Source organism: Nomascus leucogenys, chromosome 21, assembly GCF_006542625.1.
Source record: "Nomascus leucogenys isolate Asia chromosome 21, Asia_NLE_v1, whole genome shotgun sequence".
NCBI lineage: Eukaryota > Metazoa > Chordata > Mammalia > Primates > Hylobatidae > Nomascus > Nomascus leucogenys.
In genome coordinates this window covers 65,083,212-65,090,377 of record NC_044401.1, presented here as the reverse complement: position 1 = coordinate 65,090,377, position 7,166 = coordinate 65,083,212, and the positions used below count along the sequence as shown (strand labels likewise).

The 7,166-nt window shown below is 37.8% G+C and overlaps 1 non-coding gene across 1 annotated transcript; it reads right to left on the bottom strand.

Annotated features, from left to right (window-relative positions):
- Positions 1–3,216: 3,216 nt before the first annotated feature.
- On the bottom strand, positions 3,217–3,305 carry TRNAY-GUA. Its single transcript is given in 2 exon segments — positions 3,217–3,252; positions 3,269–3,305. It is a non-coding gene; the product is annotated as a tRNA-Tyr (tRNA).
- Between the last annotated feature and the right edge of the window lie 3,861 nt (positions 3,306–7,166).

Below are 7,166 nucleotides of genomic sequence, written 5' to 3'. Positions count from 1 at the left end.
GTCAGTAAATGAGTGACTGTCAATTGTCAGCATCACTGGAGTATGAAGTAAATGGCTGTAAGAACCTAGAAGAGGAGGAAATTCAGCTCGTGGTGAATCAGCAAAGGCTTCACATGAGGGAACATTTGAAATAGGCCTTCGTGGCTAAGTAGAATCTTACCAGGCACATAGAGAAAAGAGGCTCATTCCAGATAGATGCAGTAGTGGGAGCAATTCTATTTGTTGTGGTGGTGGTGGCGGCAGTGTTTCTTTAAGAGGTATATAGTGCCTTAGTCTGATATGCCTCCTTCTTTTCCTAAAAACTGCTAGGAGCTGCTATACATCTGCTTCTGCTGTTAGGCAATGAATGCCACCTTCCCTAATACCCACTGAGCCCCCCAGGGATAACAGCCATGCTTCCCTTTTCACTAGGTCTTTGTGAGTACTTCTGTGAAGAACATGCAGACCTTTTGCCAATAGCCTTTGTTTACTGAAGCCCCAGAAACTGGTGAGAGAGATGTATTAATGATGGGGCCTAATCTCTATTGTATTTTACTGAAATTCCATTTCAGCCACAGAAATGCCGAATGCCTGCCGGTGAAATGTAATTTCTTGAAGTATCACTTATTAAAGGACAGCATATTTCATCTCTCCATGCCTGAGGTTTATTCAAACAAAGGACATGGGTTGTTACCAAGGAAAGCATAACTCAAAATTCCAATTATGACTGTTAAACCACATGTGAAATTACTTTTAATAATTAAAAATGGCTCTTGCCACTCTGCAATCCTAGTTCAATATTAGGTCTGGTGCCATTTTAAGGAAAGCTAATAATCCCCAGTAAATCCCCTTGACCTTAATTGTCTTCACATCCACCCTTCAATGACCTTTATCACTTTGATGGTTAAAATCTAAAATAAATGATACTAATATATCTAATGTGCAACTGCATCATGTTCCTTTATTTTATGCATTTGTTATGGTTCCATTATACATTTTCTCCAAAGAGGCGAGAATGCTTTGAAAGAAATACTCTTAGTACATGTATTTTTTAATTCAATTTTTAAAGCATAGAGAAGAAAATGTCAATAAGAAAAGTGTCATTTGGGAGAGGAGGTAAAACAATGGAAGGAAAAAGAAACTGAAAAGGGATGGCAGTACAGAAGAAAGTCAGTAATTATAAACTTCACTGGCAAAATACAAATGTAGCATCCAACCGTAAAGCCTAAGAGAGCAACTAAAGCTATTTCTAGAAGCAACAAATGTATGTAAGTATTTGCATCTTGAATAATAATTTCTTTTACAAAAGATTCTAAGATTTGGAAAGGCTGTAGCCTCAAGGACAGAGTATATCTTGGCTGCTTACCACAGCAGTCCGTTTTGATATCTATATTTTATATTTAGGAATATTCTTGGATTCAAATTTGTAACTTGCTTCTTAGAGATTGCATATGCAGTGTAGATATTATAGATTTAATTGTTTCTCATTTTTTAAATAGTTGACGTTACTTTTGTTTCATTGTGGTCTACATTTCTGCCATTTTGCATAACGACACTTTATTCTTCTTTGGAAAAGTTGCTCTGCTCTGCAATGCATTTGTTTAATCAGTCATTTATTTATTCATTCAACAAACATTTCCCAAGCATTGTATTATGTGCTGTAACTGTATTTGTTGCTTAAAATATACAGAAGACTTATATATCATCTGTCCTTTTAAAGAGAGTGTAGGGTGAAGAAAGGTGGAAGAGAGACACCATGGTGACTGATAAACTAAAGAATGATAGGCGTATGTACTGATTTTATGGAAATTGTCATTTATCAGCATATCTCTAAAACTCTGCCTGGTTGAGGGAGCCATAGAGGAAGTAAAATGGTTTCCTTCAAGCTCCTTTTGTTTTTTACATGAACGCAACATCATAAGGCAACACTGAGAGTCAGAACATTGTCCTTGAGACCAGGTCAATACTGCTTAGGACTTGCTAAAGAACCTCTGTCCGTGGTGCCAAAAACAGCTATCAATTCTCTCTTCCAGGAGTCATACCCACACACCCACATACACATCCAAAAATGCACACCCATTCAAGCAACTACATATCCATTAACCTTGGTAAATGCTTTCTTGCTTGAAACAAATTATTTCCATTTTTTTCCCTATCACACTTAGAATGAAATTGAAATTCCTAAGAGATTTGTCTTATTCCAAGCTTTCCCTTTACACAACCCTCCAACCACACTGGCCTCCTTTCTATGTCTCAAACAAGCCGGGCTTGTGTCCATTTAAGGCTTTAGCACAAGCCTTTTCTTTGCCTTAGTACATTTCCAGAGAGCATCAAATGCTTCAATCCTTCTTGTCACTGAATTCACAGTTTTAAACGTCTCTTGAGGAGGAATTTGCTTAATGATCTTATAAAAACTATCCCAGTTTCACCACCCAGTGAGCCTTTATCATGCTTTCTCTTTTAATGGCAAATATTTATATGTAATAATTTATTATTTTATTATTTATATTAGTTTATTTTCTGTCTTCTCCACCAGAATATAAGGTCAATAAAAGAAGGGACTTTATCTCTAGTATTAATCGTTAAAACTAACTCATTGTAAATATCAATGAGATCTTAGCCATCATGGGAGCCAGCCTCCAAATGACCCAGTGATCCTCTCCTTCTGCTCTTCATGTTCTGGTATAGTCAGTCCTTTAAGGCTGACCTCTAACCAATGTGATAGTATGGAAATTACAACGCATGACTTCTAACGCTAGGTCATAAGAGAAATTGTCTACCTCTGTTTTGGGTTGCTCCCTCTGGGTAAAGCCAGCCACCTTGTCATGAAGACACTCAAGCAACTCATGAAGTGACCCCCATGGGGAAGAACTGAGGATTCCTGCCAGCAACCAGCAGCATGTGAGTGAACATCTTGGAAACTGATTCTCCAGCCACTCCGGAGCCAAAACTACCCTACTAGGCTGCTCCTAAATTCTTTTTTTTTTTTTTTTTTTTTTTTTTTTGAGACGGAGTCTCGCCCTTTCACCCAGGCTAGAGTGCAGTGGCACGATCTCGGCTCACTGCAGGCTCCTCCCCGCGGGGTTCACGCCATTCTCCTGCCTCAGCCTCCCGCGTAGCTGGGACTACAGGCGCCCGCCACCTCGCCCGGCTAATTTTTTTTGTATTTTTAGTAGAGACGGGGTTTCACCGTGTTAGCCAGGATGGTGAAATTGAGGCTGAAAATAATACACGAAGTCCTTCGAGCCGGAATCGAACCAGCGACCTAAGGATTGCCACGTTCCATCTACTACAGTCCTCCGCTCTACCAACTGAGCTATCGAAGGCGCTGCTCTGAATTCTTGACACACAGAATCTGTTGGAGACAATGAGTGTTTTATCTAAGCCACTAAGTTTGAGGGCCAATTGCTATGCAACAACAGATAACTAGTATGTCTATGCTGCACTAACTGCTAGGTCTTGCTGGGCACACAGTAGGCAGTCAATATTAGCTGATATTTAAATGAATAAAGGGGGGTTGAGGAAAACTCCACTTCATTTATCTGCATTTAAATAAAGATGAATTATAGCTTCACTGCAGGATACAGGAAGTAGCCAAATTTTTAAGTGTGTTTTACAAAAGATGCCTATGAAGAAATCAATATCACAAACTTGAATACTCGATTCAAGCTCTGGCAGCTTTCTTATTTAACTCCCAGGTTGATTTGTTTTCACACAGTGAATTACCAGAAGGGCGTTTGTCTCATTCTCTCTTTACTAAAAGATCTTTAACTTCTACTTGCAGGTGTTTTTGCCTTCTAATCTTTCTCTTCATTGTTTCTCCAGCTTTTGTCATGATAACAGATGTACTTTTTGTGTTCTTTCAAATCCTGCCGTTTTGCTTAAGAAGAAAAAAGATTTAAATCAAATTGTGGTTCATTTGTGATACTCTCCACAGACATTTACAACTGACAACTGAATGCATCAGTTACTTTAAATAGCCTGACTACAGTCATTCGTAACAAAACAAAGAGGAGTGACTAGCGGAGAACTAACTGATGAGCAGTTCTGTGGAGTTGAGGAAGGTCGTAATACTTTACACCTACAATTTAAGATTTCACAGAAGTCTCTGAGACATATTTACATTACAGATTATGATTCAAATTTTAAAGCACAAGGCAACATTTTTTGGCCCAGCTAGTTGATTATGACTTCTTTTCAATGTGCTGTTCCCCTGTAAACATCATGGTTGACGTTTCAGGCATTTGCTTCTCTCCCTACCAAGGACTTGTTTTCATTAACAGTGATGAACAGCTTTCATTTTATCTGTGTGTATTCTACAAAAAGCAAACCTTGTTTGAAATTTGTTTCATATTGGAAGAATTTACTTCATCTCATAGTCACAGTGGGCCTTTAGCTGCCAATTTAAAATGAAGAGACACTTTGCAAAGTGTAAGTTATTTTATTTTAATGACATTTTATACTCACGATTCACATTTTTGTGCAGGTAAAATAGGATATCATTAATTAAGATCACCACCATTGTGATATCTTGCAGAGTTAAATTCTCTGGCTAGGAAATGTTTAAGCCTCAGTAGTTTTTGACCACAAATTCACATTTCAAAAGAAAATATATTCAGGGTTCAGAAAACAGCAGGTGCAGAGGGAGTTAAAGCTATCTCTTTTAACTATTAGGAGGAAAACTAAAATTGGCAACAATAGACTTGTCATTCTCTGCACTTTTATTCTTAAGGAATACACATTAGCAATGGCAATAGAGATATCAAATTATATAGCATTATTGGCACCATTCTAGGAATAGAAAAGCAGAGTAAGAAAAAAAGAGGCATTAGTGTTGTTTATCATTGATGAGATATGGAAACATGAGATTCGCATTTTACAATGCACAGTGATATTAAACTCTAATCTAGTGCAGAGTTCCTCAGCAGCAACATTATTGACATCTTGGGTTGGAGAATTCTTCATTGTGGGGACCTGTCTTATCCAATATAGGATGTATAGCCACATCCCTGGACTCTGCCCACTAGATGTTGGTAGCATCACTCTAGTCCTTACTACCCAAAATGTCTCAAGACTTTGCCAAATGTCCCCTAAGGGCCACTGCTCTTGTGTACCAGATAAGTAAAAACATGGGACATTGAGAAGTGGAAGATCTACACTATCTTTACCAAAAAGACCCCCATACATGGGTGTATTAGTTCATTCTCACCCTGTTATAAAGAAATATCTGAGACTGGGTAATTTATAAAGGAAATAGGTTTAATTGGCTCACGGTTCCTCAGGCTGTACAGGAAGCAATGGCAGCATCTGCTCTGCTTCTGAGGAGGCTTCAGAAAACTTAGAATCATAGTGGAAGGCAAAGGGGAGGCCAGTAATTTACGTGGCTGGAACAGAAGGAAGAAAGAGAGGGGAAGGTGCTGTACTCTTTTAAACAACCAGCTCTCATTGTAACTCAATTACTTATTATCACTCATTATGGACAGCACTGAGGGGATGGTGCTAAATCATTCATGAAGGACCACCTCCATGATCCAATCACCTCCCACCAGGCCCCACTTCCAACATTAGGTATTACAACTTGACATGAGATGTGGATGGGGACACAGACCCAAACCATATCAAAGGGTAACTGGCACCATTGACCCAGATACTAGCAGAGACTCACACAGCTGGAAGGGGCTTTGGGAGATATATAGACCATCTTTATTTTATGAATGGAACTCTGCAACTCTGCAAGGAGCATAGATTTGTTCAGAGTCACACAGCTGGGTTGTGTCAGGCTTGAAACTTGATGTTGTACTACTTGCATGCTGTTTTTTCTTCTTAACTGAAGATAGCTCATCCTCTGCAAATCTTGAATTTAAATCTTCTTTATTTTCTGGAAAATGAGTTGGGTTTGCATTATATTAGCCCATGGGAATGACCAATTGTGCTGCAAAGAAAAAACACCATTCTCATGCTGAACGATTGTCTATTCCTTCTGGGGTAGGCTGCAGAGAAAAAGTAGCACTCTCCCCTAGGCAATTGTCTATTCCCACTATTCAAGATGGTGAAGAGTGGGAAATCTAGATGTTAGATTTTGTGCTATGTTAAATAACTCCTATAAGTATACAAATGGTATGAGTTTAAAGACTACAACTTTGACAGATGCATGTTCAATATAAATAATGCAAAATCCAGTCATTGCTTGGGTTCAAATTTCGGTTCAAATCACTAGCTGCGTAACCATGGGCTAATTAGGTAACTTCTCTAAACACGATTCTTCAAATTTGGGGGCAAAATGGAGATCATTGAGCCTAACTCTTAAGGTTGCTATATGTATGAAATGAAATAATGCATATAGTTGAGCACAATTTCTAGTAGATAAAAAGCACTATCTAAATGTAAGTGCTGTTGCTGCTGCTATTGTTATAAGTACTATTATTGAATTTAATAACTCAAAAGAGCTAACTCTGCATAGAGAGATGTGCAGAATGCACAACAAAAAGACTGTAAAAAATAAAGATGTATGAATTAATAGGAAGAATTCTCAATCATGGCTAGAATTAACATAGACAATGTGGAGATGTTTAAGAATTTTTATTCCAAGAAAAGGGCTTTAAGATACAAGATATCTACAGAATTGTTACAGTTTAAATTAGACATAATTACAGAAGATAATTTTAATTTGATGCGAAATATGACAAGTTAACACAAGTCTGTGTATGTGAATTTGAAAAGTATATGACTTTTATGGCTTTTTAAAATTTTATTCATTGAATAATTCCTAAATGCCAGGCAATGCCCTTCTCCATGGCTGACAGCCTCACCAACTTGAGTTGATAATGAGACTCAAATATAATGCAAATTGCCTGATATTGTCGCCTTCACCAATTCAACAATCATCCCAATCCTGGGACTCTGAAATATTAATAAAAGATAATAAAGGACTCCAACATGCCTTACAGTTGGAAAAGAAATGAAAAAATGTCATGCCTTCTCTGTGAATGCTTTGAAATGAAAAATCAAGTGATAGGTGGGAGAGAGACACAGGACCAACAACTGACAGACTGTGGAATATTTTCAGAAGTTTCCTATTACTCCAGATCTATTGCTGATAATTTTTAAAAGACAATATTGTCAATTTCATTTAATCATGTGTCACTGTACATATGGGAATATCTAGGTACGTAGTGTGGTTGCCTTAC